Source organism: Amblyomma maculatum, chromosome 1 (genome assembly GCF_055883805.1).
Source record: "Amblyomma maculatum isolate TAMU_Amacu chromosome 1, ASM5588380v1, whole genome shotgun sequence".
NCBI lineage: Eukaryota > Metazoa > Arthropoda > Arachnida > Ixodida > Ixodidae > Amblyomma > Amblyomma maculatum.
In genome coordinates this window covers 248,672,067-248,696,250 of record NC_139344.1, presented here as the reverse complement: position 1 = coordinate 248,696,250, position 24,184 = coordinate 248,672,067, and the positions used below count along the sequence as shown (strand labels likewise).

At 43.5% G+C, this 24,184-nt stretch overlaps 2 long non-coding RNA genes across 2 annotated transcripts; one reads left to right on the top strand and one right to left on the bottom strand.

The window, feature by feature from the left end:
• Positions 1 to 353: 353 nt before the first annotated feature.
• LOC146206180 (uncharacterized) lies at positions 354 to 23,300 on the top strand. Its single transcript, XR_014704375.1, has 3 exons — positions 354 to 591; positions 9,956 to 10,007; positions 23,021 to 23,300. It is a non-coding gene; the product is annotated as an uncharacterized LOC146206180 (long non-coding RNA).
• Positions 14,300 to 21,718, bottom strand: LOC146206181 (uncharacterized). Its single transcript, XR_014704374.1, has 3 exons — positions 19,968 to 21,718; positions 19,705 to 19,853; positions 14,300 to 15,336 (listed from the first exon to the last, which is right to left on the bottom strand). It is a non-coding gene; the product is annotated as an uncharacterized LOC146206181 (long non-coding RNA).
• Positions 23,301 to 24,184: the final 884 nt, after the last annotated feature.

Genomic DNA, 24,184 nt, shown 5'->3' with positions numbered 1-24,184 from the left:
GTACATACCATCATCATCGTCCCGCGGCGCCGGCTCCGGCACGCGCCTGGGTTTTGTCACCGGATTAAAACGCTAGACAAGGCATCGCTGGCCTTGCCGTCACGACCTTGCCGTCTCAACCTAGCCTTCTTTCACAATATATATATATATATATATATATATATATATATATAAAAGGAAAATATAGATGTTATTGCCCAAACTAGCTTCCGAAACCGAAAATCCATATAGACAGCGATAATAATAAAAAATAAAAATAAAACTCGGAACACACTTCTTCAGGTCAATCCAATTCAATCCGAAGTCGTCAGAAGCGCGGAGTTGAAGAATGGCCAAGGTTGCGCCATATGCTGCCTTTGTTGTCGTGCGGTGTGATTGTAAACGCCGTTTCCTTACGTTGTGTTGCTTTTTTGTGCCGTGGTTTTTTTAATGAGCCACAGAATTGATGTGTGACATATGCAGTCGAACCATGACTGAAGTAGTACGTGAAATAGTGGTAAATCGATTCACTGTTGTACAGCTATCGCACCGCGCCATGACAACGCTGGCATCAGTAGAAAGAAAATTGGACTAGCGTGGCTGCTTGCAAATGTGAGTAGGCTACTTGAAATTATTATTTTTTTAATGTATGCTATTGAATGAGGTACGCGCTGTTAACAATTTCTTGATCTGTTTTATTGTGAGGGCGAGCAACTCACTCTTCGGAAGCCATCGCTTTTCATGTCAGTTCACCCTACTGCAAAGAAGCGGGTGTGTACTGCTGGGTGTGATGAGTACGCCGAAGTGAGCGAACGAGTTGTGACTGCATGTGTGATCTTTGTCGAACGAAGTCCGGGAAATAAGTGTAATTTATTTGTCTCTTAGAATAACCTTTGTGCCTTTCAATATTTTATTTGAGATAAGATGTTTCCTTAGAGTCTGAAATGTTAAGCGGGAAACGCATGTGAGCGAAAAAGTGAGCGAAGCGACAAGGCGGCGCGGCGTAAGCGATCATGGTTCGCTCCGTCGCCTACTGGGGAAGACGCATGCACGCGACAGCGCGAACCGAGCGAAACGACGACAACGGTGGCATTTGGCTGGCTTAGTGGCTTAGTATACCGCAAAACTATTGCGAAATCTAACAAGAGTCATAACGATTGCAAGAATTGACGTTATTTTGCGACAACATGGCAAAGTAAAATGTATTTACAGCAAACCGTATCGAATGTGTGTGAACTTGCACTGAATCGGCACGAATAGTCACGTGACCCCTTGTTTCTACTATTTCGGTTGCGATTAGACGTTCTTTGAATCCTTGGCTATCCACCATTGTTCGTACAAAGCGAAATGTTTACGCGGTAATGCACAATCACAATGCAACACGACAAAATAAAGAAAGCATGCGAAATGAGCGGCAGTGACGTACGGTTACTTCCGGGCGAACGAGCGAAATTTTCTATTTCGGCAGATCCGAGCGACGAGCCAAGCGACACATGCATTCTGGGCCGTATTACGCACCGCTCTCAAAATCGCTCTCAAGTTTGAGAGCGTGACGTCAAAATGACGAGGCTCAGACATGTGAAGTGTGACGACATCACGGCTTTAGCCAATTACAAGCAGGCTAGGGTGCTTAATAGCAAAGCCCCACCCCGGAAACTTTTATTTTGCACGATAAAGGGGCCGTGTGCAAACATTTTTCGTGAAAACGCAGCGAATAAAAGTATAAATGTTCTATTTACCTAGGAAACATTGTTCGAAGCTATAATACGGCAACTAAAAATAGAAGCATTTTCAGTATTACAATTAAATGTGCGCCTAGGTAACGATTTTCGCCGCGAGGGTCAGCTGACGACAGCGAGGCGTGAACAGGTGAACATGGCGGCCTGCAAAGAAACAGCTGATTTTCCCGTCTAGTTGCTGCTTTTTACGCGTAGTTTAAAATCGAGGTCCTCTGCGGATGTTGTTAGTTGCCGGAAACATCTGACTGAAAGCAGTAAAGGCTACGAACCTGCAGTGAACAGCTTGGTGAAAGTGTTTGTCACGAAAATAGCTTACTGAAGTGTGTTTTCCCTCAGTGCTTACCAGCGATGACAAGAGCGACGAGCGGTAGCCATGTGATCTAGTGTTGTTTCTTTGGAAAATACAAGAGGAAAATGAAGGCTACACTATTACTTCTGCCGATAGATGGAAGCTGACAGTATCAGTAAAGTAGGTGTCAGCCGCTATGCAAGAGCTCGCGACTGCAGTGCGGGAAACGAGATCCCACGCACGACCCTTCACCACTGACTTGTCGTGCAAGCCACAGTGACTCGCTGCTGTGCTTCGCAACCAGTTGACTTCAGGCACATTGGGCTCGGTTCTTCATATTGCGATTGATGCTACTGCTGCTCCATTCCGTTCATGTTCAGTAGCTGATGTTCTGTGTGAGGTACAGAAACCGACGTTTAGGCTCCGTTTTGGTTTGTGCAAGAGAAAAAAAGCACTCTTTTTTTTTTAAATTGTCACCGAGGCGAGAACGAGTTTGCTCTACCAGACCTCAGTTTAGAGGCGATAAAGGTAGGGATGTCTAGTATGTTGCATTTCGCGCAGCGGTAAGAGTGGTGGTGTTGGTCGCACATTGTTGCAAGACCTCTCTGACGGTGTCATATTTTATGTTCGTGCTAGACGGTGTCCACTCTGTCGGCAGGAAAAGCAAGCGTATCATGCATGTGATGCCGCGAGCGAGCTCGAAATCGGCTCAATTTCTGCGATCGCACTATGACAACTAGCTTTCAAGTGCCTTTATATCCATCAAAGAGTCTTTAGTGTTTCAAAATATGTTCATTTTACACACATTACGCATTCTCTTTCAATATTGTGTGAATTATGTACAAGACTTTTCTATTAAAATATCAGTTTGAACAGAAGATGAATTTTTTTGGTTATTGGTTGAAAAGACTTAGAAAATAAATGCCAATGACAAAAGTAGCTGTGCAAAATGTGTATATCACACATTTATGGCGTAGTCATTTATTGGATGCTTATAGATTAGCTTCCTCTACTGCCTTCAAGCTGTTAGCATTCTTCTTGACAGTGTTGCACGTTTTATTAGTGTAAAATAACCTTTATTCACACATAGCCCCAGCAATGCATTTGTTATGATTGCAGTTATTTTATTGTCACTAAGATTTTTGTCATTCAGCAGTCATTCTGGGCACTGAAGCCAAGTAAAATGCACTATTCTCCTAGCAGCTGCTACAGCAGAGCAGCAGCTACAGCTTTGTTATATCTGATATATAAGCATTTTGTATACTGCATCATGCATACAGTACCTATTTGTATAGGTAGCTTCAATATGCAATGGAATGGCTTCTTTGGGCCTAGTAATTTATTCTCGAATGTACATGTCAATGTTGTATGGTCAATGTATATCAAGGTACATGTGCTTCTCTATATGCTGCCTCTTTTGCAGTAAAAACACTCGAGTGAAATGCTGCTGCCAAGAAGTAAGTGTTTCTACTGAATATAAGTGGCAGTAAAAAAAAAAAGATCTTTGTTGGTAGTATTTTCTGATTACAGTCAACATCATGAACATTTACTGCCTTGCTGTAATACTGTACTTTTCAGTTTAAGCATGTTTACACCACAGTGACCACAGCCAACTGTACCAGGCTGCAAGACGGTAGCAGAGAAGAGACAGCGAGCTGGGACTGGGATGGCTTGGCGCTGGTGTAATCAGCCATGACTTCAGTGGGTAGTTGCCGTCTCATGGGTAACCAAAATATGACATCCACTTAGGCCCATCTTTTGCTAATCTCAACAGCTTTTGAGCATGCTTTAGCACTCAATTGAAGATCCATACTAAGTAGCCCACAGCCAGAATCGTAAGCATTCGCAGGAATGCTTACAACGTGTGCCAATGCTGTTTAGGCAAGCATCATTGTAGGGACAGCCTTGTAACTTGGTAGTGATGATTACCTGCATAACAGAAGCACCCCGATTTCTTAGGCAGCAAATAAATTTAAACACTATAAATATTTGTCTCCTATTGCTTTTGCCATGAACAAAATTTCACTGCAACATGCATTCTTTGGCATATAGCCCGTCTCAGCATATTCTGGAAATGTATATCTTGCCGAAGCCGAAATCTAAGTCAGTCTCTCCCTGCAAGGCTTGCTTTCAAAAAAAAAAAAAAAAAAAAAAAAAAAAAAAAAAAGTCTTGTCCTCAGAAAAGACTCCCGGTCTTTGCAGAAATGAAAAGAAGCAGGCGTTTTTACGGCGCATTCACTTTCAAGCCGCGAATGTGTCGCAGGCAGGGAGCGTGACAAATGGCCCGAAACCAGTCATCGAGGAGCAAGGCGCGCTGGACAATCAATAGTCCCTTCATTCTGTGCTTTACATATAAAAGGTAGGTATACAGAACCCTTCCGACAGCTCTCGCTCGGTCATTTTGAAGACAACTGTTAAAAAACAATGCACGAGTGGGAACGAGGCCTTTTGGTTGGAAAAAAAGCCTTGCAGAGAAGCCGACTTACAACAAGTGGTATTGCACACATCAATGCATATAATCAAGATCGTTCGATGACCAACACGGGTTTTTAGATCTTAATCAGGAAAAAGACGCAGGTGTTCAGCAGACCTTCGATCACCTTTCAGTGCACAGGAGTACCGCTATCAAACATTATGGTGTCGCAGCGCTGGCAGACAAGGACAAGACTAGGGGCACACACAACTGCACTGAACTTACAACTTTATTTTGGACGCTTTTGATTCGCGCATATATAATTGACAGAAGGATGAAATGAAAAGAAGCAGGCGTTTTTACGGCGCATTCACAAACGCTAGACGAACGCGCCGTGGAGGAGGCGTTGGTCCGGCGGGGCAGCCAGGGTCACGAAATGCGCGTGTTCGCTTCGCAGATCTGAGATAAAGCAGGCACAATACAAGTTTACTATGATCTTCAGAACTCTTCGGCAAACACACGCAGTCAATAACAAAATCTACTCACTATTGTGATGTTCACAACGTGCGTAGTATTTCCGTATCCTTGACGGCAATCATCGTTCCGTCCGATGGCTTCCGCTACCGACGCACTGCGTGATGCAAACGATCTTACATTCCCTACGTACGTTGGAAGCACGGTATAATCGTGGTTGGAAGCCTCCGGTAGCAAAAAAATGCGGTGCGCTTGCCGCCGCGGTGACGACGCACTCGCTCGCAAGCCGCCGTTCATCGATGTTCGTCGGCAATCGTCGCGCAGTCACTACACTTTCTGCTTGTTCCCGAGTTGAACAGAGCCGGAGCAACTTGTCCGGCAAGTCAAACGCGTCCTCGTGCTTCATTCTTCGCTGTGGATCGCCGATACAATGCCTCAAAGCGGCGCATTGCAATTTACGCGGCCGCCATTTTCACTCTCAAACGTTTGAGACTGCTTCTGTCGCTCTCAAAAAAACGCTCTCAATTGGCGGCCATATTTAGGTGCCTAACGTCATCATTTCTTTCGTGTTCATGACGTCTGATGACGTCCACCGGTGACGCAGAACTGACCGGTCAGAACTGACCAATAGGACATAGGCCTTTGAGAGCGATTTTGAGAGCGATCCGTTTGAGAGCGGTGCGTAATACGGCCTTTCGCGCGAAGGCTTCGCGCGACGCGTGCCGCCGTCGCGTTCGCGTGAGTTTTCGCGTGCATGCGATTCAGCCTCCAAGCGACACATGCATTTCTGTTCGCGCGAAGGCTTCGCGCGACGCGTGCCGCCGTCGCGTTCGCGTTCGCGTGAGTTTTCGCGTGCATGCGATTCAGCCTAAAGTGTCGCTTGGCTCGTCGCTCGGATCTGCCGAAATAGAAAATTTCGCTCGTTCGCCCGGAAGTGAGCGTACGTCACTGCCGCTCATTTTGCACGCTTTCTTAATATTGCTGTGTTGCATTGTGATTGTGCATTACCGCGTAAACATTTCGCTTTGTACGAACAATGGTCACATGCATGGCAGATATTCATGTTCAGCTTTGGACTGACAAGTTTAAAAGTGTACTATTTGTGTTTGTCTAGCATGAAAAACAAAGGAAACTAAGGAAAAACGAAAAAAAAATGAACATATGTTGAAAAAGCACTAGTCATTAACACATAAAGCATATTCGTTCCTTTATTAATGATAAAGTGGCCTTCAACAATAGTACAAAGCCTGAACATTTAGGAAGGTGCTGTGCCAGGCAGCTATTTTACAGAAACCTGAACCATTTCACCTTTAGTAATGCGCATCCCGGCGGTGTGGGCTGGGCACTTATTTTTCGGTCCACTCCAACATGCGAAAACTGCATCATGTGCATTCCCATTTTCCGAGTTTTGAGCTCTGTAGTGCAGGCTAACAAATTGTCGATGACTTATTTTCATCTTACTGTTGCACAGCGCGTGTAAATAAATTACCACTGCACCTAATAAACACTGACATGCACGTGCAACATCGCCGATCATAAACGGACACACTGATGTCCGTCCGGACATAGGGAACCCAAGCTCAAGTTTCGCCGCGCGATGGCAGCGCCGCATTCCTGGCATGGTGGCGAAATGTGAAACGATGGGACGTCGCCGGAGCAGACGCTCCGCGAGCACTATAGCTCCGCTAGCTTCCTGTGCACATGCGGCGATCGAGTTGCGCCTGGCGGTTATTTGGCGATACAAAAACGCTTCCGCTGATGCGAAACGGAGGTACTAAGTAGCATTGTGTCATGGGTAGCCACAATAGTAGGCGAAGCGCCAAAAGACGAGGCTCACGTGTGGAACTTTGCAGATTTCATTGGAAGCGTTTCCACAAGACCTGTTTTCCAACCCCATGACAGCATTCTGAGAAGCCTCGCGTTCTTTGTGGAAACGAAAAGGGCCAATTTTCCCCTTCTCCATAAACTCAGAAATGTTGGACAGTTGACAAAGACGTCTTAGAGAGGCATCAAAAGAGTACAATGGTTTAACACCATCTATACGAAGTGAAGGGGGTAGAGGATTATCCTGCTCTTCGCTCCGCGCGTGTCTTGCTTTGCCGATTTTCTGTGCTCTCTCCCTGCTTTGCGAGTGCTCTGAAAGGAACCAAATCAACAGATATCCAGCGTGCGACGTCCGCGATCGATAATGATGTGTGAATGTGCCCTACGACCAAGAAAATATCTAGGAACGAGGCCCTTTTTTTTTTTTTTGGGGGGGGGGGGGGGGAGGGCATGCTTGGCTGAGCCGCTTTTACAGATTTCCGCAAATTGGCCAATAAATGAACCAACATTATTATTATTCATAACCAAAATATGTTGGAAGTGCAATACAAAAGCGATCCTAGTTATGGCTCGATTGACACTACTCGCACGGAGCACCCTATTCGCGTCACAGGTTTCGTAAATGCAAACCAAATATAAATGAAGCACAACCATTTAGTAAGAACCGAAATAAAGCACGATTGTAGTACAAGCTTGGATTTCACCTTCCTTCCGAGCCAGCGAGCCGGTTATGTCGCGTGCAGCGCGCGGAGCACGCATGTGCTTTTGAGACTGCTAGCGTTCGTGCCTTTGAAAAAACATCTCCTTCGGACTATACCTTATTCTTCTACTGCAAGATTTACTTTAGTAACATTGTAATAATAAAAACAAAACCGTATATAGATCTCATGCTACAGGCCAAAACAATAATCAACAAGCGAGCAACTTTATCTCAGAGTACTGATAATACTTCTGCAGTTTTTAAACATATTATATACGACAATATAGTTGCATAGCTGACTTACCTCGAGATAAACTTCCTACGTTTTCGCTAATGTGGGAACGCATTCACAATCAATATTTGCTCATCGCCGTCTGTCGTCTGCTCTACAGTGCTGACGTGAATAAAAACTTTCTCGCCTATAATTACGTTTTCTCCATGGAAATACGCGGCAGGTTGTCCAATAATCAAGACGGAATGCAGGCGGCATGTTGCAATGCGCCTGCGGGGGCGCGTCAGGGCGCGTGCTCGTTCGAGAGAAAGCGCGCTGCGCACGTCGCGAAGGCAGCGAGCCGAGCCGGCGGCGTCCCAGTGTGTGTTTTTCTGCCACAGATGGCGTTGCCCATCAGGAGCCGCAGCGCCGCCCAGCGATGCTTTGGGAGTAGTCTCACACAGCACTCTAGTAGGACGTAATCCGTACATCACAGCATCTCACGGTAAGCACAAACCACACCTCCAACAAACACGAATGACGCGATGCTTGGGCTACAGACACGCCGGCGGCACCCAGCTTTTTCAGCGCCGCTTGTATATGTACTACGTAGAACTTGCAGCACCAAACCTCAATGCAAGCAGAAAGCGATGCGTTACGTGACGCATCTCATCACAGATGGAAGTGACGAAACTTTGAAGAATCAAAACTACATAACTACATAACGACCGTCGTAGACGTTAATCCACATGATAACGAGGACCAAATGAGCGGGCGTGCGGGCCGCGGGCTGGCCAACACCGCGATTACATGCGCTTGCGCTCTGCTTGCCACCCTGGCGCGGTCCAACTCACGTAAACCTGTCATCATGCCATCACGTAGTATATCACCCATTCTAGGCACTATTCTTGCCACTGTACTATTCTTTGTAATTTCACATTTCACGTATGCAGTATATAGTACATACTTCTTGCACCTCGCAAGTACACCTCATACCAACTTCGATTTGGCTACATATGGCTACCATGTTGTTGCTACAACCACATCTGGGGATCTCGGATCCGTCCGGCTTTCCCGACAGATCCCAAGGCCCATATCCGAGAAAAATGCATTGGGTCCGTCAGAAGAACCCTACCGATCGGGTCCATCCGCCGTACCTCTGAAAAATATTTCCCGGATCCGTCCGTCGTATCCCGAAGAAAAACGCACCGGGTCCGTCGGACGTACCTTTAGCCACAGCCCTCTTTAAAACATGGTCGACTAATGCCAAGGCACGAACTGATGTAGTACATACTACGCTGTTACGTGTTTGGTAGTAAAATGATGGCTTGAAAGAATTATTTCAATGATGCTCGTTGTTAATTGTCCATGACAAGAGTGATTGCGCTTTCATTACCAAATAGCATTTCGTATTTTCTAACATATTATGCGCATCTTAGTGTTGTTCACTGCACATGCGGAAATAAGCTTTCAGTGGGCAGTCGCATTCGTTGTGTCGTTGCTTTTGAAGGAAGCTTTCAAATGATGCAATAATAAAGTTTCAAACTAGGAATGAAAACTTCATTTCACTTTCCTTAATGCCTGTGTCCGCTGTGCTTCCAGCTAATTTGATCTTAAAGGCCTTCATTTGTGCAGAGTTTTTTGGTTTCCTTATATATTGTACACTGGTTTTTCAATATGCCAACAGTGAAATTGTTTTTGTGCTATTGCTAGTATTTCAGAAGAAAAAAGTACGGCCGACGTCGTTGCATAAGCACATGCACTTTTTTGCTACATTGAAATCACCTAGGAATAGACCTCTCCTCGGGTACGTCACGCGATGCGAGTGACGTTATGGTGGTGACGTTTCCGGTTTGCGCCGCAGACGCCGATGGGCAAAACAGTCGCCTGAATGCATGCGCTCGCATAGAGATTCGCTGCGCGAGCAACAATGGTCTTCATTGCGGGCATTGGGACCTTTGCCTCGACTCTGAATCGTAATGCCTACGAGCTGCTGTGCAGTGGGATGCGCCAACCACGCCAAAAAAGGCTCTGGTATACGCTTTTTTCGTTTTCCACGGGACGAAAATCTGAAAGTGTGTGTGCACGCACTGCGCCGAGATAAATGGAAGCCCACAGACCGGATCTGCGGAACTTGCCCATGCTGATTTGTTCTAGAGTTCAGCTAGTTTATCATTCACTGGACTTATTACACTATCTGGTGATTTACATAAAACTGTTTGACTGCAGGTTGTTTTGTACCCATAGAAGTAGGGGCTTTGAGAAGGCAAGCCGTACCTCATTATTTACCTTCTTCATTAACATTTTTTCATGTTTCCTCAAAAAGGGTGCTCAACTCAACCTCTGTTGGGCTCATATATATGCAGCTCATCTCAATGGTAAGTAGCAACTAGTAAGGTATGTTGTCAGAGCGTTTAAGCTAAAACTAAGGTAATAAAGATCAAGTAGTTAGAGGGAATAAAAAAATTGTTACGTACACTTTCACGGAACTGGTTGTTCCGCTCACAAAGCTGTGAACTAGTGGACCGAATGAGTCCAGATGAAACGAGCATTTCCACTTTGAAGAGTAAATAAGCTACATGCGTGGCTAAACTAAAAGATAAATGTTTATTACTGTTAAATGTCAAGCATTACAAGAGCGCGCACACTTTGAAACTTGTAGATTACCATTTGAGCTATTACAGCAACTAAAGTGCCAGAACCTCTAGAAAACGTTCAGCGTGCACAGGGATGGTAGAAGGTAATAAACATTTTAATTGTAGCAAACTGGTAGCATAGTACGACTTACAAGTGTAAAGGCTAGACTTGCAAGCGTAAAGGCTAGATAGGCAGGGTCTGAAGTGCTCAGGCGGCACATGGGTTGTGAGGCACGTCGCATAACACGGATCCGGAACATTTTGGCCACCTAAGACCTGACACTGCATGACACAAGAGCACGCTTTCAACTTTGGCCCCATCGATAAGTTGCCGCCGCTGCAACCGCGGCCGGGATCGAACCAGCGACGTCGAAAACCTTATAACACGATCAAAAAATATGAGATCCTATGCTCTGCGTATCGCAGGCTGAGTTCACGCGTGAAGGATATATTCTGGCGGGACGATTTGCGTGTATGCACTTCCAATCTGCCGCATGCATTCATATTCCTGCCTATCAAAGTAACCTGTTAAAACGCTATTGCTCGACGTCACACCGAACACAGCTTACCTGGCCATGCATGTGCAGTGAGCTGCCTGTACGATTCCGTCCTTGTGCAAAAGCGTCCAGGCTTCATATAGCTCGCCAGTGGTCCTCTGCGACGGCGCCACTTTAGCTTTTAAAAAGCGGCACTTTAAGCCAGCGTCGGCAATGAAAACTTGCCGCACATGCCCTTCCGCTGCAAGAACGTAAGCCTTCAACGAGCGATAGGACTTCAAGCTATCCGTGGCGTAGCTAGGGCCGGGCGTCTGAACAAGATACACGCATATGTCACCAAAACAAACATTCAGCCACAATTTGGGGTCATTTTTCCAGTCCTTCAAAAGGAAGGGGTCGGGGTATTAGTCGCCGTCAACTACTAACTTTTCAACATACCGCCGGCGAGTGATTTCAGGCAATAATGTCGCATACTCAGGCAGCTCCATCGGTTTGGAATACACAGGAACGCATTGGAGGCTAGTCGAGACAAGGAATGGGCCTTGGTCGAGACCACGGCGTAAGAAATAATCGAGACACAAGCGCGCTGCATTCAATACGGCCGCGGCCGAGAAAAACGACGGATTTTGCCCATCGCCGCTGCATCGAAGAGCGCTGCAGTCGCCGCACGTGCGTTCCGTGACGTAGCGTTGTTTACTCGAGGGAGAGGTCTATTGAGATATTCATGCCATGATGAATATTCGCGATTCCAGCAATCCATGCGGCACCTGGCGGTGAAACCATGCAACGCTCTAAAGAGGTTCAGTAGCAGACGCCCCTCACTCGCGCTATGGAAACCCGATAGCACAGCGCTCGTAGCACCGCGAAAAAGAAAAAAAAAACAACAACGGAAAAACGATTCAGCAGCGTTCCGCAGTGCATGTCAGCACAGTGGCACACAGTTTCATGTATTTCCTTCGTGCTCTAGCGATCTGCGCATGAGAATTGATGCATTTCCAATCTCCGTGGAACGCACTGAAAGTGCCGTCGACAATTTATATATAGCCTCATCAGTTTTTGTTGTACGATTTTTTTCCTGGTATCAACTGCCTTCTACAGGCACGGAACACCTATGGATAAGTATCAGTAAACTATACGTACTACGCAGCTCGACTTCTCGCGTCGCATACATAAGTCGATGTCAGCGCATGTATGAACAACTCTATAGTTGTGGCAGCTTAATCATAGCGCTTTTTAACCTCATTCTGCTAATAACATCATCACCAAATGCGTGTAAGGGAGCAGTCTACGACGATCAGCTGAATTCTTCGCTGCGTCAAGCAGGTGTCTCGAGAGCTGCAGGCCACGCAGCGCGTGACACTGTGCTCGGTCTTAGACGGCGCACATTATGAGAATTGGGCCCGTTGAGTGATCGTTCGCCTCTATGCAGCCGCTCACGTTCCACGTCCCAGCTTATCACACTTGAATAAGATCCCCAAATCGATATAGTTTTGTCGGCGACAGGTCTGTGACGACTGGCATCTTTTTGAAATAAACTGTAATACGCCAGGGACAAAGCCGGCTTGCAGGGCGCTCATTTAGTCAAGTGCTCGAATGCGTATCACACCTCGCCAATTACCAAAGCAGCTGTGAATGTATCCAGAATTAGCTCAATTACTATATTAATCAAACAACCAAGGAGTCGTTGAATTAACTCAAAAAGAAAGATATTGAAATCAACAGCTGATCTGCGCTCAAAATTCAACTTAGATGAGCTCATCTTTTGAACTCAAGTTCCTGATGGCCCTTCATACGTCTTGCCGCAATCAATTTTAGTTCTAGGATATTCTATGCATGTGATATATGCTGAAGTAAATGTGAAGTAAACGTTGCACATCAAGAAAAGGAATCAATAAAACAAATGAATAATTTTGCAGATATATCCACACATCACCTCATCAACTGCAGCATAAATAACCCCTGTGATTAAGTGAAAATGAATGCAGATTGCCCATACAAAACTGATGCACACAACCTTCCTTGCATATACATAGAGCGTACTTTCTTGGACACCTGGCAATTAATTGCAAGAAATAATTTGCGGCTGCTCTAAAGGCTGTCTCATAAAACAGCTGTCAAGAGGAGCTTTATTAGCTGTACTAGCAAGCCAACGCACTCATTAGTTTTTCATGTTTGATGACACACTATTAAAGGAGATGGCTTTCTCGACAACAGCTAGTATTTACTTAATTCCACAGCTTCTTGAATGTTTTTCTGCATATGCAGTGCACAAGAGTATTGCAAGTGTGCATAAGCACTTAACCAGAATGAGGGGAAAATGTATACACAGTATCAAAGAAAACCAAACAAGGGTTGAGCATGAGCCTCAGTTTACAAGCAAACATTTCAACAAGAGGATCAGTCTACCTGGAAGAAGAGAAGTCCTCTTGTTGAAATGTTTGCTTGCGAACTGAGTTTCCCCTCAAATCTTGTTTTTCTTTTATATCTAGATGTCCAACGCTTCCATTTATCACTTTTCTAAAGATCTATTTTTGCACTGCTAAATACAAGATTAAAGGCACATCATCTGGCACAAGCAGTAATTGCAGTGTGCCTCCTGCGCCTGATATCAGATTGCTTGTTCTCTTTACAGCAAAGAATTTTCAACATTTACACCCAGCCTCACATTCTGCTGCATCTTGCTAAGCTCTAAATAAGCCACACAGTCTCAACAACAAGTTAGCTCTGAAAGGTGTTACAAACTGCTTTCAGTAAACTTGCACACTTGTGTTAAGTGTGCAAGTGGGCATTATTGCATCAATGTCTAAAGAGTAGCGACATACTGTACATGACTGTGTCTGCGCCCGACATATAGTTCTCTTGATATGTATTGCTTTCTGCACCATTCTCACTTTTCCAGTTTACATCTTTTGAAGCTATGTAGGTAACAGCAGTAAGTGCGGCATTGTTCGAGTTATGTGAAACTATAAATGAGCATCAGGTAAAAGAAAGAGCATGAGATATGGCAGCTATGTACCATAAAGCATAAGTACACATTATTAGTTGCTCTACTGTGCAGCTTCTATGCAAGGCAAAACTACTTACCACATATAGACAACATAATCAGCACAGCCCTTGGCTGGAACATTGTGTTTCTCTAGTCACTGAAGCCACACTTCATGCTTTCACTTGGAATTGACACATGAGTATTATCTATTAATGTTTAATTTTTAGAGCAGTGTTTTCCTGCTACAACTTCGTCATAGCTGCGATCAGCTTGCAGTGAGCAGGAACTGTGTTGTTTTCTCATGAGAACTCACACTCAGACATTATACATGAAATGTTTTTATTACAAACCAGGGAATGATAAACTAGTTTTCTCCATGACAGTTGCACTGTTCTTCTCTGTCCTAATCTTTGAACAGCTATGACAAACGCATAAAGCGGCCCTGTCCTCACTTTCAGCAAGGAGCACAGTGCCATTCAGTGTCAAAGATGCTATCTTCAACAAACACCAGAATACATATCAGTCGTGTAGTTCGACATGGAAGACTAGGAGGCATGCTTGAAAATTATGGTAGCAGAGCATATATTTAGAGCATAATATATATTCAGAGTGAAACTGGAAGGACCAACAATGAATTAACAAAAACAACTACTTTCTGCTACTTAACTGGTTAGAGCCTAAGCACCTAAATGGTTACAACCTAACCATGTTACATGACTAAGCATGGAGTCCAAGTTCAGAATAGACTGAACTGCCCTTTCTTCAATCACTTGGTTAACAAAGAAATAAGGGCAGTATTTTCCAGTGGCAGGGCCTACAAGTCAATTCGTATTGCTAGTCTGGCCCTACCCAGCGCCCCACTATATGAACTACATCAAAAACAATAACAGCAGCACTTTCTCCGGTAAGGTAGAGAACCCTCTCTCGTAGAGAGGCTGTCTTCCCACTTGCCTCCTGCACCCTGTCGCCCCATCGACACACACGTTGCTAGTCAAATTCAATTCAATTTCAATTTTATTTTCCAGAATGTTCTGGTCGGCTGCCTGGGCTAAAAGCTGCGAGTAAACAGCTTGACAAGACCCATGCAGCCGTTATAAGGCAGGCCAGCTTATACATATAAAGAAGCAAATACATTTTTTTTTTTCATGTCTTAAATGCACCTGACCGGATCCCTAATGTAAGTAATGCAATGGAAACATAGGTACATCACAAGAGCATCAAAATATCAGTTCTGCAATCAAAGCAAACTAGCAGAATATATTCACAGAATCACTGAAAAAAAAAATGCAGATAGTGCATACTTTAACACTTTTAAGTGCGAAATTATAAGAGAGGCCATGAATGAAAATAAGAGAGAACTTTATAACTGTGGAAGATACCATCGGGTTACTTAATTACAAAACACTGACGCAGTGCAGCTTTAGTGGACTGATTTATGTCTTTTAATTCATTTAAAATTGTGGGAAAAGTATATTCTAATGTCTGCAGCCTGTAGTCAGTGCAAACAAATGGTACCAGCCACTCGTCTGTGTTACATGTGCTCACTAGATGTCTCTTTCAGCAGGGTGGCATCTTCATAGTTCTGAAGCTGCAAGGAAAATAATATAACAACAGAACTCGAAATTCATAGGTATTTTGAATCCCTACTACATTATATGTCTGGGGAGCTTATCGAGTATGGGCTAAGTAACCAAGGTTTGCTATATGACGAATGGCTTTCTTTTTAAGGAGATAAATTTTCTCTATGTTTGTTTTAGTAGTTGTGAGCCAAACTAAATAACAATAATTCATATGAGAGACGAATAATGCATTATATATCTGAAGTTTTACTTTAGAAGGAAGGAAAATACGGCAACAAGAAATTGCACTTGTCACTGATGAGAGCTTATTAACTCCTGTACATGCGAATCCCAGGTCCACTGATGCGCTTCCACATGTCATTTATGATTGTATTTTGCCAAGAACAACATAGAAAGGGCTGTAAAGCCGCTATGCCGAAGGCGATTGAGGGCTCGGAGCAGGAGAGGATGAAAGATTCTAGTTCCCACACTTTGTACTATGCCAGAGTGATGTTTCAACTGCTTCCCCGGGCACTCTGTCGCCTCATCAAAGAAGGTAAGGAGAATGTGCATTTCCCATGGCACTCGGTTGTATTGTTACAAAAACACCCTTGTTACAAAGTTACAAAGTGCTCTTACGTATCCCTGAATGGAACCCATGTTAGTCCATGCAGCAGCATGGGTGGCTGAACGACTTCCCAAAATTAGGGGGGGGGGTTGCCCATAGTAGAGGAAGTTGCATAGGCGGGAACTGGAGGCATGCATCTGTATGTGAATGCAGACCTGCAGAATCACTACTGCACAACAATGACATATTAACTGGAAAAATATTATTGCACTCGCCAAAGTATTGTTTTACAAATGAACACCAGTCTCCATCAGCAGTAGCCATGCAACACTCGTGAAAATCCAAACACAAAGAAATGTCAAGAGGACGAACTACAGTATAATACTTCAATCAAGCGAACCTTTGCTGGGCTTATCAAAGCCAACAGCGGAAGGTTTGAAGGAATTGAGCTAATCGTCTGAACGATATATAAAATGCAGAAGAGGTTGGCAATAAACTGATGGGCTTGTATAAAGACGCATGAAGCTTGCTCGTCTTCATAAATCATTTTTAAGTTAAGAAACCAACCTTAAGACCATAAGCTACAATGTGTGGGGTACGCGAGGTACCAGAAAATGTTTAATTGAAAAATTGTCACTGTATATCCTACAGATTTAAACTTTATGTGGAATAGGGCTTTAATGTACAAAGTTGATAAGTATTTACAATCATAGATAAGCACAATACTGAGCTCCAGGGAGTCTAGTTTGGCAGTCTAACAGTTTGTGAACTACCTTACTGAAGATCCGGTGCCCAAATAAATATTTTCACCTCCTTCCAGCATCGACTAGGAATGCCCGACAGCCTTTGTGAAGGAACTGTGATGATGTTTGCTTAGTACACTTCTACAAACAAGTTTTTAGGTGCCTAGAATGCAGCACCATCATAGCATAGATTCACAATATACTATAATCATCACTGGAAAAGACAAAGTTGACTATTTTAGATGGTGTTCAGGCGGTTGTGTCACCCACCTACCATTCAAGTGCTCCATAAATATACCAGCTTCATGGGCACAAAGCACCCAGTGAAAGGCAAGATCAAAAAACAGCGCGGCTACTTGGGACAAACAGAGAGGAGAATAACGGACAAGCGCTGACTAACAACTGAAGTTTATTCGAAAAAAGCACAGGTAATATACACTTTTTTTCTCAAGAACCAGGACGCATGCGCTCCCAAACAAGCATCAGTCTAATCATGGGAATCCAAATATACAATCTCAGTGTCATGCAGAAGCACCGATGGCGTGCTCACGCAACTATCCCCTTTTCTATGGATGTGATAGGCTTCCGATAACTCCCTGGTTAGTTGATCCTTAGCCTGTAGATTACATTAGTGTTGTTAAAAAGAGGTGTGCATAGTTTTTTATCAGGATATCTTGGATCATTATTTAAAGGGCAGTCCCTGTAGTGCAGGGCAAGGTTCGAAGATTAGACTGATGCTTGTTTGGGAGCGCATGCGTCCTGGTTCTTGAGAAAAAAAGTGTATATTACCTGTGCTTTTTTCGAATAAACTTCAGTTGTTAGTCAGCGCTTGTCCGTTATTCTCCTCTCTGTCCCAAGTAGCCGCGCTGTTTTTTGATCTTGCAATGCACCAACTAGCTCAGATTTCCGTTCTTCTCCAGTGAAAGGAAACCGGAGTGACGTGATGCCTATCTTGTGTATCACAACTCAGACAACTCAGTGCATATTACAAAAATTTTTTTTGACATTCAAGCAATCTTGGCTAGAGTACAGACAGGTTTACTTTTAAGATTCGAGTAAGCAATGGATAAATGTCTGATAAGGATTTTGCATGAAATGTGTTGTTTGCACAGACTGCAGGTGCATAGTTTGTAAAAATTGGCAAAGCATCAAATTTTATTTCTTAGTCCTGCAATACAGCACCATGCTACAAGCTCTAAACTTCTACAAGGTAAAGAGCACCCTTTTCCTCAAATTATAAGGTGTTCTAGTCATTGGGGGTGTTATTTGGCATACACTAAGTGGCTGAGAAGCAAGCCTTGTTGCCTGGTAAAGATGGTATATGCAATAATTGCAGTGATGCAATCCTTTTGATATCTGAGTCACTCAAGATAATGTTCAGTGTCATTGACTCGACTGTTTTCCTGTCGCCCTCTGCGCCGCATGTTCCACACACAGGCATCCGCCGGCCCTCTTCAGCGAAGTAGGTTGATGTGGGCGGCAGGCCTTTTCAGCCGCATTGTCAAAAAACAATTAGAACAATGAAAACTACTAGCAGTAAAATAAACGAGCACTATGGTTTATAGAAATTGTATAAACATAAAAATATGGTGAAGAAAGCCTCTGCAAACTGAGTACAAATAAAATAACTTCACAAAGGAGTCTGTAAAACTGAAATTGGAGAAAAAATTGCTCAATTCCTTTGCCAAAGATATGTAACATCTTAAAAAAAAAGTTCAAAACAACAGATTAAAATAACAATCATATATGCTGTTCCACAGTCTAGTAAAAGGTCTACCACATTAAAGGAAGGACAAGTCGCTCTTCTTATACCACGCTCGAGTTATTAGCACCCAAAATGCGTAGAAGCATATTCTTCCTCAAGCAGAACTTTTTTGTCTCCTGAAATATTTTCCTAGTAGTACTTGCAGCCTATAGAGAACAGGTTATATATCATGTAACCAGAAAAGTTCCAAACTCAGAAGCTGGTGCCATAAAGAAAACAAAAACAACTCTTGCCACCCATCCGACACCAGTGATGCCATGTTTCCTTAACCTGAAACCAGGCCAGTGCCAAAGTAATGGGCGAGATACCATGTAACACATGTTATGGTCCGAATGATTTAGGCACACCGATTTAGGCATCTGAGTGTGAAAGGCACACACATCCAGGACGTGTGCCTTGCAACAACTCGTAACTACTGTGTAGAGTGCACAGTAGGGGAGCCAAAGGTGCCATAATAATTTCACTTCCACTTCAGTTGTTGAATCACTTTACTGGTTCAAGCATCAAAGGAGGAAGACGAAATTGAGGGTGACGAACCGTGCAGGCCAACAGAAAGCACAGTTTTATGGTTGACTTTCCTGTCTGCCCTTTTAACAACTTTCTTAGCACCTTTTTTTGTTTCTGTTTTTTAACCCTGTAACTGGATTGGAAGTACTTCGTCGACAGATAGACACGAGCCAGGCGGGCCGAGCAGCGTATGAATACGACACAATACAGAATTTACACTAACAAGCTTTACACTAACAAGCAGACTGCCTGAGGGAGCGAAAATTCCCAAGGCCCTCGCTAGAGAATGAGTTTAAATATCCGGTAGCCTAGATGTAAATACACACGCGAAAGAGGCGACGCAGCACGCAAGCTTTTCGAAGGCATCACTTATCACGCTCGCACTCTCAAGAAAAGCAAATGCATGCGTGCACGTCACACAGACAGTTGGCGCAGCGACATAACACGCAAACGCAAGACACCTGCGTGCAAATTAACACCGAGCAATGCAAACGGCACCATCAATCGCGAAAGAATTGTTGTATTAGTTCAGTGAAGTGCGCTGTTAATTTAAACTGCACTATCGTGCATAAGCGAAATCTCATCAAAAACCACATTCGTTTAAAATAATCATGATGACCCTTCTCGCCACGAATAGCTTCATTATTTTTAGAAACGAAAACATACCACAGACTGGGGAAAAAAAAAAGAAAAAAGGTTATACTGTTGATCGCTATCAAACAGCGGCAACAAGCTCAACGACCGGAGGCTCGTAAGATGAGCGTAGCTCCTTTCCATTCACGCTGAATAATTGCAAAATCGTTGAGGTCCTTACCTGTAGTAATATGTAAACGCAGTGCAGTGTCAACATGCTTCCGTAGAAGCATCGGCGACGCAGTAACGCGTCGCATTTCTCCACGGTAGATTGCATAAACGTTCGTCAGCGATCACTAAGCGATCTTCGGTCTGATAGTCCCTGGGGCACTTGGGGCATGTCAGAATGAAACGTTAACCGTCACAAACGTGACCACTTTTCAAAAATAAAACAAATTTCGTCACAAACAAGGAACAGCAATACATTTTCAAGGGACAAGTTACCTGGGAACCCTATATATTTCTGCCATCTTGCCCAGTGTGGCCAGACTTCGCAGCGCCCCGTCATTTATTACAGTTGCGAATAGTTCATGTGGTAAGAGCAAAAAGCAGAAAGAGTACAGAATATTAGGCATATTTCTGGCGTTATGAGAAAGTCATCACTTAGAAAACAAAATTGCGAGGTGCCACAAGTCTTAAAGGAGGCTATATTAAATATAAATACATTTTTTTCATATACAGAATGGTAACTCATTGAACACTATCCCAAGTTCAACGCATATGAACATAGTCTTTTTCAGGCATTAGAGGAAACAACCTTATCCCTAATTTTTCTTAAAATTTAAGGATGAAGTCTCTAGGAAGAGATGAAAAACAATACGAGACAAAGTGTTGGATTGTATTGTTTCCAGCAGTGTTATCAAAGCTGAAATCTGTTATTTTTTTTGTCAAGCATTGGGAGGAGGGCCTAAATTGAGGACACAAAGGCTACAAATAGACTCCCCAGTCCTCAAAATATTCCTCATACGCTAACCCTGAGACCTTTACCTCAAAGGAAAGGCATACCTGATTATATTATTACAAGCCAATGATGATTTGTAAAGTACTCAGGATGTGGCAGTGGCACTATCCGTGGGTGCGAATAGTCGCTAGTGGGGCCGCCCTTAGGAATGAAGTTGTGAGTGGCAGTTTTCAGACGAGTATAAAGTGTGGTGCGCGTGCGTGCGTGTGCGCGTGCGTCCGTGTGTATGTTTCCAGAATGTGTTTATGATTAAGGTGGCACCCCCTGAGTCCTTGCTTTGTCTTCGTGCTGTTGACAAACTTGCTGTATTTTTCTCTTCTAATAGGCATTTATTCATAAAATGCATGTTGGGATTCTTTTTGTCCCCATTAAATAAATTTATTTGTTTCTTTACAGCTTTACTATAACAGTCATTTCCACATTATTTCTTAGTTTCCTGTTCAGTTTTGCCTGTCAGAAATGCCACAAGAAAATCAGGTTCCCTTGCTGAAAACATTTGAACAGAGCTTAAACAATCTGGACATGTTAAACATGTCTGACATTCATGTTGGAGTCGTTTATATATACTGACTTTGAAATGCGATTTTACACAACCTTTTTTTATGCACTTAGTTATGTTAAAGGCAGAAACTTGTCATATAGCTGCAGTTTGAAGCTAAAATTTCGAAACAGTTGTTATTATGCATTCTTATGGGCATCACTTCAAGCTGCTACCTGCACCCACAAATGGCTGTGCCGCTGCATCCTGCTTATGCAGCGAACCAGCATTTGTCCATTATAATGTTATCAGGTATGCCATCTGTTTGCAGTGCAGTCTGTCTTAAAGGACTATAGACACCTTATGTGGGTTTGTGTTTTATCATTTGTAATAATACCTAGGACATTACTGTACACAGATCACCACATCACATTCGACTACGAGTGCTGAATAATTTATAATCGATTTTCTTTTCTCACTTGTTTGGTATCACAGCCAAGTAGCAGCTGTGATGTAACAGTCAAGTCAAGGTCAGGTAACGGATGAAAATACAAAATATAATCATTGCTGTGTCATTCGAATTTACTACAATAATAAAGCCAGCTTGCCTCAAGAACAGGAATCACTGAAAGTGCAGAATGAGCGATATTATCGCTGTTTTTTCATGTTGTCCACCAAGGCATGATTGTGACGTCATAGCCATCTCTCAGCTGGTGAAACCGAACCTAGTGAGAAAAGAAAACGCAATTATAAATTATTTAGTGGTTGTAGGCATTAACTGCGTGCATATCGATATACAGGAATGATTATGCATCATTAACAAGACGAAAAATGCCACCAAATTTTGGTGTCTATAGTCTTTTAACATAATGTATATTTCTAGCAACGGGCATTGCGTTTGCTACTTTTGCACCTTTATTCAAACACTTGTAACGATGCTTGAGAATCTCCATGTTTCAGCTTTCGTAACATTTTGGAAATACAATAATGTAATGTTATTTCATGGATTCTTTCTCCATCTTCTGCGAGAAACTAGTTCCTGAAATTTTCAGACAATTTATGGAGTAAGTTCTGTGGTGATGGGGTAATTCTTCTTTTTAGTTTTGAAGAAATTTACTCTGTTCAAACATGCCGTAATTGGGAAAATGTTTCATGTGCTTTCATTTTATGTAAGACGAAAAACATTACAAGGGTTCAACGCTGCTGAACCAAAAGTTAAGCGAAAGCATTAGCTGCGGGTGACCGAGCGTTCTTCTCTTTTTCTTCTTCCTCAGCCCACATATAAAGCCCCGCTTTAACCAACCCATATGAACGTGCCTTGGTGGCCTATATTGGTAACGCGAATGCCAGGGTCCTAGCAGGCTGATTCTGACATAACTGTACCATGTGAAACAAGAGACCCAAGTTGGCAGCTCCTGCTGACCGCTTGAGTTGGTAGCCCAGCTCTCACCCTAGTGTCACATGGGGTGTGACGTCACAGCATAACGTGGGTAAGACGTGGCTACCGGCCGCGCTACGCTGAAGGCTCGAAACCTAAAACATTTGTACACTTTTTGAACCAGTTTCCCTATCCATTCTGGAATATTAAGGTAGGTGGACCTCAGAGTCGTGGAGAAAAAAAAGTTTCAAAATAGCCTCATTTGAGACTTGTGGCATTTTTTTATATTTTTTGTATGAACCAGGCTTCAAGGTTTGCCTGTCATACATATTGTGGAGCGCTTTTGCCATCTCCCAGTTCTTAAATCTTAAAAGCAAGGTAAAACCTTCATTGCCTTTAATGGCCTTTTCATCTTTAGGGAAACTGTAAAGGCTCTCCTATACCAGTCAGAAGTAAACCATGCAGGCTGGTTACTTTTGGCAAACACAGTGCATACATTGTATTGAGGCTGAAGTCAGGCACTTTTTTCATTGTGCTGTGAGTAGTCTTCTTAAAGTTGTTTGCCCAGAATCCTTATGATTGTCGGTGCTGAATTTATAGCTGTGTCTGTTTTCTTTACTGGGAAAGGAGTTGCGTGATCTGTCTCATTTGTCGATATTTTTCCCTCTTTACATATGCAGTTACCTGAGCACTTCAAACTGCCCAATGCCTGGAGTCTACCTGCTGCTCACCTGCACACCACAGCATCAATGAATGATGTGCTAAATCATCTACCAGCAAGCATACCGCAGGGCCCTTCTGCAAGCCATCACCACATTTTTTGACACGCTCCAGGCTGCACGATTAAGTTAATGCCTTAAGGACAGCTAAAGATGCTAGTATGAAGAGAGCCGCCTCAGTTTGCCTGCATTATTTCTCATAATAATGTTGTAGTCAGTGGAAAAAATAAAACATTCTGAAGCAAATCTGTTTACATTGTTGCGATTAGCAAAGCCAAACCTCACACCATGTGTGATGTATGTGAAAGATAGTTTTGCGTTGATTGTGATTGGGGGGGGGGGGTCACAGCATGTTTATCTCACCAACTATTAAGTACGGAAATTTGAAATGTACAGCTGCCACACCTCCTGTGTCTTAAAATTATCTCACGAGTTTTGTAGGGAAGATATGATTATAATACACCAATCACACGGGCAAGTTTAGTGACGCTTTCATGAAGTACACTTGCTTAGGAAGAATGACACTTACGGTGCTCGCTGTCACACGGAAAAATCGTGTCATTTTGAAATGGCGGCAGTGCCGATGCGAATGCTGTGGCCCTATGTGGAAATTAATTAGTTTTCGCGGAAATACCTTAAAGTTCAATTGTATTGCAAGCACAATGACCCCAAGCTAATATTCAGTTTGTTTGTGCATTTGAGTACATGGATTTGACTAAAAAAGCATCGCGATGTCGAACGGGCATGTTAGCAGGGCATGTTAACGTGCATGGTTACTGCTGTTCACATCAAAACCGACCTCGTTTATGCTATATAGTTACGCTGCTAACCGCGGTTATGCGAACGTAGCTTTGCGACTGATTTGCATCGTTATCCGAGAAAATGCCGGTAGCGAGTATATGGAGCGGAGTCACCGGTGTTCGAGCTCGAAAAGTTATCGAGCTAGTATGATTCAGAGCAGCGTGCATTTTTCACACGAAATCATGTCCGACGGCGCTTCACACTTGCGACTAGATGAGGTCGCGCGACTAGTCGCGCGACCAGAGGAGAGGAGCTATGTTCACACTTGCGACTGTCGCCTTTACGAAAAACGAGTTGGGAGTAGGAAAGCTGCAGGGCGATGAT